This window comes from Rutidosis leptorrhynchoides, chromosome 4, assembly GCF_046630445.1.
Source record: "Rutidosis leptorrhynchoides isolate AG116_Rl617_1_P2 chromosome 4, CSIRO_AGI_Rlap_v1, whole genome shotgun sequence".
In the NCBI taxonomy this organism is placed as follows: domain Eukaryota; kingdom Viridiplantae; phylum Streptophyta; class Magnoliopsida; order Asterales; family Asteraceae; genus Rutidosis; species Rutidosis leptorrhynchoides.
Window position 1 is genome coordinate 382,887,539 of NC_092336.1, and position 14,002 is coordinate 382,901,540.

The window sequence follows — 14,002 nt, forward strand, 5'->3', positions numbered from 1 at the left end:
AATTAAAGTAATCGTGATGTTGGGCTAAAATATTAAAGACGGGGTAATTGGGCTTTGTACCATAATTGGGGTTTGGATAAAAGAACGACACTTGTGAAAATTAGACTATGGGCTATTAATGGGCTTTATATTAACTAAATGATAACTCGTTAATTTAATATATAGACTTATAATTTGAAATATTTATATATAACCACATACGCTTGACTGGGTACGGTGGGCGGGATATCTATAAATACCAATAATTATTCATTTGACCGGACACGGGGATGGATTAATAATTAATAGACTCGTTGAAACAGGGGTGGATTACATTCAAGGTTAATTGGTGTAATTGTTAACAAAGTAGTAAAACCTTGGATTACATGCAGTCGATAACCTGGTGTATTCATTAAACAAAGTATTAAGACCCTGTTACAGTTCGAATCCCCAATTAGTTGGAATATTTGACTTCGGGTATAAGGATTATTTGACGAAGACTCTCGCACTTTATATTTATGACTGATGGACTATTATGGACAAAACCGTATAGACATATCAAACATTCCAGGACAAAGGACAATTAACCTATGGTACTAAACTAAAAACAATACGTCAAACATCATGATTACGGAAGTTTAAATAAGCATAATTCCTTTATTTCATATTTCATCGCACTTTTATTTACTGTTATTATATTTAATTGCACTTTTAATTATCGTACTTTCTAATTATCGCAATTTTATTTATTGTCATTTTATTTATCGCACTTTAATTATTGTCATTTACTTTACCCTTTAAATTAAGTTTTATTTTTAATATTTTACATTAGGTTTTAACTGCGACTAAAGTTTTAAAATCGACAAACCGGTCATTAAACGGTAAAAAACCCCCTTTTATAATAATACTACTACTTATATATATATATATATATATATATATATATATATATATATATATATATATATATATATATATATATATATATATATACAAATATAGTTTTAAAAATATAGCGTTAAACTTGGCTAGCTCCCTGTGGAACGAACCGGACTTACTAAAAACTACACTACTGTACGATTAGGTACACTGCCTATAAGTGTTGTAGAAAGGTTTAGGTATATCCACTATATAAATAAATAAATAACTTGTGTAAAATTGTATCGTTTTTAATTGTATTTCCTAGTAAAATATAAGCTATTTCGTATACACCTCTACGCACATCAAGGATTCATTATGATTCTTAATTAGATCCTCACCGTCAGAATTAACAAAGCTAGGGATCCCATTGAATTCTTCTAAACAAACTTGACATGAAATAGTGTTTGACAATTTAGTGACGACATACCTGGGTAAAAACTTTGGGTCTTTAAGTTCTAGGAATGCAAAAAGAGATTCTGCTTGAAAAAACTCATGTGATCTTTATGGTAAGTAAATCACTTCCCCAACGGTGTTTGCTACAATCATGATATTTTCCATGCATAAGCAATCAAAGGGGATGCCTATTAATTCGTGTCACACCCCCTAAATGGAACCGGGGGTAATATGTGACTAACCAATACCATAACACAAGTGTAAAGCGAGAACAACTCTATATGAGACGTTTTAATTAAAACCAATGTATTAACGCAGCGGAAAGTATAAGTCATTACAATTGAATCCTTAACAAAAGTAAATGTAACTAAATTATTTTAATGCAATGATAAAAATGATAAAATGCGGACTCCAAAAGCAGTAAAGCCCAAATAGCACACAAAGTCTTTAGCAATCTTCACCTGAGACAAAACATGCTTAAAGTGTCAACCAAAATGGTTGAGTGAACAACATAGGTTTAATATATAGTTTTAGACCACAAGATTTAGTTATTAAAAGTAGTACTGAAGTTATGATATCGAAACTAAACAAAGTTACCCCAGGACACTTTGAACTGTCAGTGTCGTTTAATCATTATTATGTAACCAGAGACCAACGGTCAAATGGTTAGAGATGTCGCTCTCAATAGGCCTACTCACAATAACTAAGTTTGCGTTTATACTTAGCAATTAACGATATCATGGCAGGGATTTAGCATGAATCAAAGCATGTCAGCACAGTTAAACAATTTTTGGGTACTTGTGTCTAAACGTAAAACAGTTTGAAAGCAAGCATGTGTCTCACCCCAAAAGTTATAAAATAAGTAATAGAGAAAGTTAAAAAGCGGGGCTATGAAGTTCACCTTAATAGCAAGCAAGCAAGCAAATCCACGCAAGTAGTAAGAACGGAGTGTAATCGGAGATCTCAACCTAGAGATATAATGCTCGATTAGGTAATGTCTAATAGACATATAGTTTGTTTATTAATATAGCAAACTATATTAATAGTGACCGTTTTCGAGAAAAGTTGTATTTATATAAATGATAATATACTTAGTGTACTTAAGTGTTACTATATAGGTAAGTGTATAGTTTATACTAATAATAGTATTATTAGTCTTTAATCAACTATTATGTAAACTTATCATTATATGTTACATATATAATTATACCTATGTGATCATACATATATATACCTCCTTTATTATTAATATACATGTATGTGTTCATAACTATACGATATATATATGTACATTAGGTGTAGGTGTTACATATTCATAAGTGTAAGATGATACATATATATATATATATATATATACACTTATTACTTTTTATTACTATGTTTACTATTGATGTTATGCGAGGTGTATATAAAATAGTTTATATTTTACTAGGAAAAACTATTAAATACGATACAATTTTACACAAGATATTTATTTATTTATAGAATGGATATACTTAAACCTTGCTACAACACTTATAGGCAGTGTACCTAATCGTACAGTAGTGTAGTTTTTAGTAAGTCCGGTTCGTTCCACAGGGAAATCTTTAAACAAAGCTCAACGCTATATTAGTTTACTTTTATAAAAATACAAATATATATGTAATATTATTATTATAAAGGGGGGTTTTTACCGTTTAATGACCGGTTTGTCGATTTTAAGACTTTAGTCGCAGTTAAAACCTAATGTAAAATATAAAATAAGTAAAAGACTTTAAATTAAAGCGTAAAGTAAATAACGATAATGAAATTGCAATAAAAGTGCGATAAAATAAAATTGCGATAATTAAAAAGTACGATAATTAAAAGTGCAATTAAATAACAATAAATAAAAATGCGATAATTAGAAGTGCAATTAAATATAAAATAAAGGAAATTAAATATGAAATAAAAGAATTATGCTTATTTAAACTTCAGTAATTATGATGTTTGACGTGTTGATTTTAGTTTTATGCCCATGGGTTAATTGTCCTTTGTCCTGGATTATTTAATATGTCCGTCTGGTTTTTGTCCATAACAGTCCATCAGTCATAAATATAAAGTGCGAGTGTCCTCGTCAAATTATTATTATACCCGAAGTTAAATATTCCAACTAATTGGGGATTCGAATTGTAACAAGGTTTTAATACTTTGTTTAATGAATACACCAGGTTATCGACTGCGTGTAAACCAAGGTTTTACTACTTTGTTAACAATTACACCAATTACCCTTGAATGTAATTTCACCCCTGTTTTAATTATTCTAGTGGCTATTAATCCATTCCCGTGTCCGGTTTAAATGAACGATTATTCGTACATATAAATACCCCGACCATCGTGTCCGATTGAGTGTATATGGTAATTTATAGGGACGCCCAATTGTAAATCTTTATATTAACATTAAAAAACTTTCATTTAGTTAAACAAATATAAAGCCCATTAATAGCCCATAGTCTAATTTCCACAAGTGTCGTTCTTTTGTCCAAACCCCAATTATGGTACAAAGCCCAATTACCCAATTTTAGTAATTAGCCCAACATCATGATTACTTCGTTTTAAATAAGCATAATAATAACTTAGCTACGAGACATTAATATAAAACGGTTGAACATAACTTACAATGATTAAAAATAGCGTAGCGTTACACGGACAGAATTTCGACTTACACCCTTACAACATTCGCTAACATACCCTTATTATTAGAATTAAAATTAAAATTAAAATATAAATTATATATATATATCGTTTACGTATGATAAGAGAAGAAAAAGATTATGAATTGTGATCAGAATTCGGTTGGCTTTATAGGGATTTTCGATTTTTGGGGCTCCGCGACTCGCGGCAATATCCTCTTCAAACTCCGCGAGTCGCGGAGAATGAATTTACAGCTCACACCCTTGGAGTCTTTCTCTGCCGACGGTTTTATAATATATATATAATATATATATAATTAATATAATTAATTATATATTATATTATATTTATATACATAGTTAACTTGTAATTTTTAGTCCGTTGCGTCGAGCGTTAAGAGTTGACTCTGGTCCCGGTTCCGGATTTTCGAACGTCCTTGCGTACAATTTTATATTTTGTACTTTGCGTTTTGAATCTTGTACTCTTGTAATTTCGAGACGTTTCTTATCAATAATTGGAACCTTTTTTATTGTCTTTTGTACTTTTGAGCTTTTTGGTCGTTTGCGTCTTCAATTCGTCGAATCTGTCTTTTGTCTTCACCTTTTATTATTTAAACGAATATCACTTGTAAATAGAACAATTGCAACTAAAAGCTTGTCTTTCTTGAGGAATAATGCTATGAAATATATGTTCGTTTTTAGCATTATCAAATATTCCCACACTTGAGCGTTGCTTGTCCTCAAGCAATATTGTCTTGAAATACTAGAATCACTTCTTTATTCTTCACACTTTGTACATCAGTGATTTCTATACGGCGGTATAAACAATGGTAGTAACGATATGGTTTACAGTCCCACATGACTATAAAAATTTAGATCCATTAAGGAAATTGGATCTTTATGAAAACATTTGATCTTTTGAAAATTAAATCTAGTTTTTACCCTAGATAAGTTTTCCGGGATAACCCTTTACCGGTGTTTGCAAAATATTTTTGTGGGTTTGGTGGGTTTCAGATTTGAAAATTTTAGCCTAAACTTGCGGTTTTGTGTCACCCACTTGCTAACCTTGTATTTGGAAAGCAACACGTCCAGTTTACTTGTCCCGTATATTACCTTTCGGCAAACTACCGTCCGGTTGTAAAGGAAAGCGTTGAACAAGCAACTGTTAAGGCAATGCCCCCTGACATGCTTTTAATTATGGTCTATAACGTGTCAGACGCAATTACTATCCTTGGTAGGAGCAATAGTAAAGCTCACCCTTATAATTTTTCGGTCTGGCACAAGGTCCTGTCTTTGACCATGCTATGCAACCACCGTTCTTACGGTTGACACCCGATTTAGTTCAGGTGACCTAATGAATTCCAGGTGAATTCCTAGGATTTTACGTTCAATGGTAATGAACGCATTGAAAATAGGGTTTTCAGAAAACAAATCGGTTTATAATTTTGATCAAAATATTTTCTCGTTCAAGCTCGAGTTTAGATATCATTGAATTCCATGAGTTTGAATTCTCAATCTTTAAGGTCAATCTCTAGGATTGAGTAATATCAGTCTTAAAAGCTGATTTTTAATCTTTAAGGATATTATCCTTTTTGGGGATCTGATTCATTAGTCTTATACAGCTAATTTGCATGGTGCCCCCCCATTGTACGAGATAAATCCTTCTCATGGTTAGGATAAATCCGACCACTTGGCGACCCTGTTTAATGCTGAGGTCCGTGGATTTCCTGCTGATTTTAGTGATGACTTTTCTAGATTTTTCGTCAACCTACAGCTGGTCTGGACGACAACTTCATGACCTAAATCAAGAAGCGCGTGTCTTTTTCGGAAGACTTTACTTCCTTTTAATGATGGAATTGATTCATCGTGTAGATCCATCTCTTCTTTTCTTTCATCGGGTAAAACAGTTTAGTTTAGTCCAAAGCAAAAGTATTTTCAGTTATTTGTTACAGATATACGTGACATATGTTTAAGATAACTTGGTAAATTTTCCCACACTTGGCTTTTATTTTCCTTTTTATCGTCCTCTATTCCATTTTAAATGAATTTTAACATTTTAGTTTGTTTCTTAATTTATGTCCTTTCCGAGGTAACAATAATTTCGGTGTTAAAACCTAGTTTTATCGTTCATAAATATGTATAAACATGATTTTGAATTCATTTAATTGAAAATTTTGAAAAATTTTACTAGAATTGGGTAGTCAGTATATAAGACTAGGGCTGTTCTTTTTTATCAGAGAGCACTAGATTCTAATACAACTACTGCTTTACTAGTATTTTTAATGGTAACCAAGTGTATAAAGTAAAAAAATTTTAAAATCCGAAAGAATTTAACCCCTTCCCACACTTAAGATCTTGCAATGCCCTCATTTGCAAGAAATCAGTAACAATTTAAATTATTGAGGGTGATTTGTGTGAAAATGATTAAATTTTTACCAAAGTTTCCAATTATATTGGCGTTTGTTTGCTGAATGATAAATGGTGCACATCATTTGTTCATTCCGTCTTGTTGTTATTTCACATATATTTTGCATCTTGTCGTCAAAATTAGTTGCTTTTGCTGAACTTAATGCCAGTCTTTGAAAATGCGTTGTTTTACCCTGTTGTGTACATAAGATAAACTGCAAACATATATACATATTTTTGAAGTTTGGTATATTACCCCACATTCAAAAATTATTAAAATCTAAGAATAAAAGTTAGACAATTATAAAAATGATTACAATATTAACAAAAGTATTAAATGTATCAATAATTACAAATTACAAAATAAAAAAAAAAATAATAAGTAAACTAAGGATGATATTGGTACCAATAGGGGTTCCAGGCATAACCATAGGTGCTATAGAATGCTTCGGCAGGGTCATACGTAGGATATGGTGGCTGCATCTCTATAGACCAAGGAGGGAAGATGGGTTTCAGTGTAGGAATATAGTTTCTACCTATATGTTGGCAATGAGCTATGATTTGGTTCTGATGAACTTGCCAATCTTCAAATGCTCTCTGTCTAGCATTTTCGTATTCCTGAGAAGCTATAAACCTATGCATTTCTTGCATCTCATTCCCCCCTCCTACATTACCTTGCTGCTGGTTTCTCTCCACCTGTGGATGTCTACCATGGTATCGTACTGCGGCGTTATTTCACCTCTTCAAAACTTTCGCACCATGGTATACATTTAAACCTATAGTATCGCGGGGTTCCGGCTCTTCTAGTAATAATCCCCCCCGACTTATATCCACACCGAGATATTCACCAATCAAAGTAATAAAAATACCACCTCCTATTATGCTATGTGGTCGCATCCCCCGAACCATAGCTGATAAATAATAACCCACACAATATGGTATACTTACAGCGCTTTGTGGGTCTCGAATACACATATGGTAAAACAAATCCTGTTCATTTACTTTTTCTTTGTTCTTACCCCTTTGTGTAATCGAATTAGCTAAAAACCTATGTATCACTCTTAATTCGGCTCTATCTATATCCAAATAAGAGTAATTTCCCCCTTTGAAACGGTGATGGCTTGTCATTTGACTCCACACACCGTGTGTATCAAAATTCTCATCTATCTTTCTACCGTTTAGTATCAATCCTCTACAATCGGCAGACGCTAACTCCTCAGGCGTATATATACGTAAAGCCTGAGCCATGTCCAGTAAAGACATGTGGCGCATCGAACCGCCTAACAAAAATCTAATAAAAGAACGATCGGTTAAACTAGCTACCCGATCATTCAACTCTATACTACATAACAATTCTTCACACCATACTTTATATACAGGTCTACGTATGGTGAATAAATGTACCCAGTCATTAAAAGAAGAATTACCATACCTCTGTACAAGTAATTCCCTAATTGGCCCGGCCAATTCTACAGCTTCTAAGGGTCCCCATTCTATGACCCTTGGTACCTCAACAACCTTAGAATGAAGAGTATGCAAACCCCGTTGATATTTTGGATAATCTATCCAAAGTCTGTCAAATCTCAGGTTCGGGTGCAACTCTTCCAAGTGCATATCGGAAAAGGTCATGACTGGATGAGGTATATCCTGCTTGTAGTAGTTATCCACCTCCTGTTGTTCCAAATTCTCAGCAGGAGCATTGCGGGCTTGGGATGAAGATTCACCCCTTTCATTCTGCAAAACACATCAAACACAATTTTTGTGCATCCAAATATGCATTAGTGTCAGCAAAATCATCAATCAAAATAATTACAATGACATTATCAATTTATATCAAACTTAAGCTCATTTTCATATTTTCATCAAATCTACACTTTTTCAAATAAGCATATACGAAAATGTTCGCCAAGTTCATAAGCATTCAACTCAAATAACATGTCAAAATAATCATTACTAGCTATTAAACAAGTCTCAAATGGCATTATCTTTCAAAAATCAAGTTTATGAATTTTAGACTTGAAAAAGTCCACTTTAATTCTCAAAATCATGTTTAGGCTCAAAGTTTGGATCATTTAACTACCTAGACATGTTACACTACTCAATTTAGCAACAATTCATGACAAAAATCGGCCATAACCTGTTTATATCAAAAAGCCCCAAATTTGCTCAAGAACACAAACCCTAGATTACTCAAAATTTGAAGTTTAAGGCTTCTAATCATGTTAAACAGCATCAATCTAGGTTATACAAGCATAATACATAAACAATTTAAGCCTAATTACACTAAAAAGCATCAAAATCAAATTGGGGAAAAAAATTGCTCAAGAACATCAAATTTCGGATTAAATGGTGTTTAGGTGTAGAAATTTACCATTTTTCTTGAGTAATTCTTAGATAGCATCCTTCTCAACATGATTTTAGCAAAAGATTTGGTGATTAACGGTTAAAAATTGTGATTTTGGGGGTGTTTTTGGGTGTATTTTCGGGGTTTTTTTTTCGTGCAGAATTCGCAGTATGTTTTTGGTTTGGGTTGGGGACTGATCTGTTCTGCGGGTATATTTTTTTCTGATTTTTAGACCCTCCGCGAGTCGCGGTGAAATACTCTTCAAACTCCGCGACTCGCGGAGTTTTTTTTTTTTTTTTTTTTTATAATCATTAACTTTTGAAAACAATTAAGAAATTAATTTTAAAATTTTGTTTCCCTTATTATTTAGGACGAGGTCGTTTCGGATCGATGTCCTAGTCCGTCTCTCGACAAAATTTTAAAATTTGTCTTTTTGTAGCGATTGTTTTAAAAGCTAAGATTTTTGGGTTTTTTTAATGTTTTTGGCATACTTTAAATCAAAAAGATTAAAAATAATGATAATAAAAGTTCTCGTCCCTCCCTTGGGTAAAGCAATTTCGGTTCAAAGACCTAGTCTTCAACTTACGACGAATTTTAAAAATCATATTCTTAACTTAATGAGATAAAGTAAGTTTTTGTTTTTAAATTCACACAACTTAAATATGAAATTCAAAATTAATATTAAAAATTCACACCAAACTTAAAATTTGAAATGCATAAAATTAAAAATTCATATTTTAAAAATTAAAAGTTCACACCAAACTTAATTTAAAAAAACAAATAATTATAATTTTAAAAATATTGTTTTTACAAAGTTTACAATATTAATTTAAGATTTAAATATTAATTTTAAAAACATGGTAAAAATAAATTTAAAAATCTTTTTGTCTTTTTATCCCACTTTAATCAATCAAATATTATCAAAAATATGCGCCCCTCTTTTCGGTAAAGTAATTTCGGTTCCAAGACCTAATTTAACTCATGACGAATTTTTGAAATATTTTGGGTTGATTGTTTAAAGATATTTATACCTTAAGAATAAACGTTAAATTTCGCAGTGATGTAATAAATTTTTGAATGATATCAATAATTTCGGTCGCCAAACCTAATTTTATTCAATACCAATTTAATACTTTTTAGCGAACAAATTAGCGTTTATTATCAAAAGGTTAAAAATAAAAATAAAAATAAAAACTGTACAGACATACCTGTGAAATAGATTTCTTAGTTATATGATCTATCCCATTCATAAGATAGTCGGTTTAATTGGTTTTCCATGGCTACATAGGCGTAACCTCGAGCATTCAGTGTCTTTTCTTCTAAACATATGAACGGTCCGTCTCTGCATAAAGTAACAAATTCGGTATTTGAATAGGTTTGATTATTTGAACATTTACCTCCATGTGACCATTTTCCGCATTTGTGACATCTTTCTAGGTGTCGTGCTCTTCTTTTCGCTGCGGATTTTGATTTTCCTTTACCAAATTGTAACTTATTATCTTCGCATCTGGATTCTTTTCTAACTCCGTCCATTCTTTCTCTGATTACTGATACTATTTCATTCGGTAGTATGTCATTATTACGTTTAGTGATCAAAGCGTGTAGCATTAGACCATGGTTTAGTTCACAGGCAGTCTTCATTTTGTAAAAACCTAAAAAAAATAAAAATTCAGAATGGGGGGAGAAGACTAGTTCTTTAGGGTCTGCTAGGGAAAGACCATTCGGGTTCCATTTTCGAGAACTACACGAAAACAGACAATCTAACTCTAACAGAAATACATATTATCCTTTAAAGACTTGATTCTCCCCACACTTAGTTAGCTGTGGTGTCGAAATTGTGATTAACTTCGTTGTCGACTTCCATCGGACCATGTATGTAATGTTTAACTCTGTGACCATTAACTTTAAATTCAATCCCATATGAATTTATTAATTCTATCGTTCCGTATGGGAAAACTCTTTTGACTATGAATGGTCCAGACCATCTTGATTTCAATTTTCCAGGAAATAGCTTGAATCGTGAATTGAAAAGAAGAACTCTGTCTCCTTCTTTAAATTCTTTTGAACTTCTGATTCTTTTATCATGCCATTTCGTTGTTCTTTCTTTATAGATTAACGAATTTTCGTATGCTTCATGTCTTAATTCTTCTAATTCGTTTAGTTGACTTAATCGTAGACGTCCAGCTTCATGTAAATCAAGATTACATGTTTTCAAAGCCCAAAATGCTTTGTGTTCAATTTCTACTGGAAGATGACATGCTTTTCCATAAACAAGTCTAAAAGGTGTGGTTCCAATTGGAGTTTTGTAGGCTGTTCTAAAAGCCCAGAGTGCATCCTCCAATTTAATGGACCATTCCTTCGGATTTGATCCTACGGTTTTCTCTAGAATACGTTTTAAAGCTCGGTTGGTATTTTCAACTTGTCCACTTGTTTGTGGATGATATGCGGTGGAGATTTTATGAGTTACTCCATATCTTTTAAGAACTTTTTCAAGTTGATTATTACAGAAATGAGTACCCCGATCACTTATTAAAGCTTTCGGTGTTCCAAACCTTGCAAAAAGACGTTTTAAAAAGTTGACTACAACTCGTGCATCGTTAGTTGGGAGAGCTTGTGCTTCCGCCCATTTAGATACATAATCAATGGCTACGAGTATATATAGATTATTATGAGATTTTGGAAATGGACCCATAAAGTCAATACCCCAAATGTCAAATACTTCACATACTTGGATGACATTTTGTGGCATTTCATCACGTTGACTTATTTTTCCGGCCCTTTGACATGCATCACAAGATTTGCAAAGAAGGTGTGCGTCTTTGTAAATTGTAGGCCAATAGAATCCAGCTTCATAAACTTTTCTTGCTGTTAGTTGAGGCCCATAATGCCCTCCTGTTGGTCCTGTGTGACAATGGTTTAAAATTTTACTAGCTTCATCTCCAAATACACATCGGCGTATTATTCCATCGGGACAACTTTTAAACAGATGTGGATCTTCCCAGAAATAGTGTTTTATATCACAGAAGAATTTCTTTCGTCTTTGGTACGATAATCCTTTTTCAAGGAATCCACAAACTAAGTAGTTTGCATAGTCTGCAAACCATGGGATTTCTTTATAATCTATCTTCAATAGATATTCATCAGGAAAGTTGTCTTGTATGGCCGATTCATTTAGAACTTCTAACTCAGGATTTTCAAGACGAGAATGATGATCAGCGGCGAGATTTTCTGCTCCTCTTTTATCTCGGATTTCAATATCAAACTCTTGTAAGAGTAAGATCCAACGGATTAATCTTGGTTTAGCATCTTGTTTTGAAAATAGGTATCTAAGAGCAGAATGGTCGGTATAGACCACCGTTTTTGCTAGAACGAGATATGATCGAAATTTGTCAAAAGCAAAGACAATAGCAAGGAGTTCTTTTTCAGTAGTTGTATAGTTCGTTTGTGCTCCTTGTAATGTCTTACTAGCATAATATATAGGTTGAAATCGTTTTTCAATCCTTTGTCCTAAAACGGCTCCCATTGCAAAATCACTTGCATCGCACATTAGTTCAAATGGTAGATTCCAATTTGGTGTTATCATGATTGGTGCATTAGTGAGTTTCTCTTTAAGAATATTAAAAGATTTGATACACTCATCTGAAAAGATGAATGGCGCATCCTTTTCTAGGAGTTTATTCATAGGAGTGGCAATTTTAGAAAAATCTTTTATGAAACGTCGGTAAAAACCGGCATGCCCTAGAAAACTCCTAACTCCTCTAACATTGGTGGGATGTGGAAATTTAGCAATTACATCTACTTTAGCTCTATCCACTTCAATTCCTTCTTTTGAAATTTTATGTCCAAGAACGATGCCTTCTTTAACCATGAAATGGCATTTCTCCCAATTAAGTACTAGATTTGATTGTTCGCATCTAATTAGCATTCGTTCTAGATTAACTAGACATGATTTAAATGTATCACCGAAGACTGAAAAGTCATCCATGAATACTTCCATGCATTCTTCTATCATGTCGTGAAAAATCGCCATCATACACCTTTGAAAGGTTGCAGGGGCGTTGCACAGTCCAAATGGCATGCGTTTGTAAGCAAAAGTACCATAAGGGCACGTGAATGTGGTTTTATCTTGATCTTCGGGTGCTATTGGAATTTGAAAATATCCGGAAAATCCATCTAGAAAACAATAGTAACTATTTCCGGCTAATCTTTCCAACATTTGATCTATGAAAGGTAAGGGAAAGTGATCTTTTCTGGTGGCGTCATTTAATTTTCTATAATCAATACATACACGCCATCCTGTTACAGTCCTAGTAGGAATAAGCTCATTTTTCTCATTTGTAATGACAGTCATGCCACCCTTCTTAGGCACGCATTGAACTGGGCTTACCCATGGGCTATCAGAAATTGGATATATCAAACCTGCATCTAGCAGTTTAATAATCTCTTTCTTAACTACATCTTGCATATTAGGATTTAGTCTTCGTTGTCGTTGCACATACGTTTTATGACCTTCTTCCATAAGGATTTTATGTGTGCAATACGAAGGACTTATTCCTTTAATATCATGAATCTTCCATGCAATGGCTGGTTTATGAGCTTTCAACACAGAAATGAGTTGTGATTTCTCATTTTCAGTAAGAGAAGACGATATTATTACAGGTAATTCAGATTCACCATGTAAATAAGCGTATTCCAAATGGTTTGGAAGTGGCTTTAACTCTAATTTCGGAGGTTCTTCTATCGATGATTTATATCGATATCTGTCTTCTTCTTTTAGCATTTGAATTTCTTCTGTTGTTGGTTCATATCCATTAGCTATAAGTGTAGCTAACATTTCAGCTTCATCAATTGGTTCATTACCTTCTCCTAAAGAACATTCTCCTGTTCCTTGTAATTCTGGAAATTCTTCTAATAATTCTGCATGTGCATCTATAGTTTGAATATAATAACATGTATCATCTGCAGATTGTGGTTGTTGCATTGCTCTATCAACTGAAAAGGTAACACTCTCATCCTCTATACTTAGGGTCAGTTTCTTACCGAACACGTCTATCATTGCTTTAGCCGTGTTTAAGAATGGTCTTCCTAATATGAGAGGAACTTGAGAATCTTCTTCCATGTCCAAAACAACAAAATCTACTGGAAATACTAAATTACCAACTTTAACTAGCATGTTCTCCATTATCCCTCTAGGATATTTTATTGATCTATCGGCTAGTTGTATGCTTATTCTGGTTGGTTTCAATTCTCCAAGGTCTAGTTTAGCGTATAGTGAATACGGCATTAGATTTATACTAGCACCTAAGTC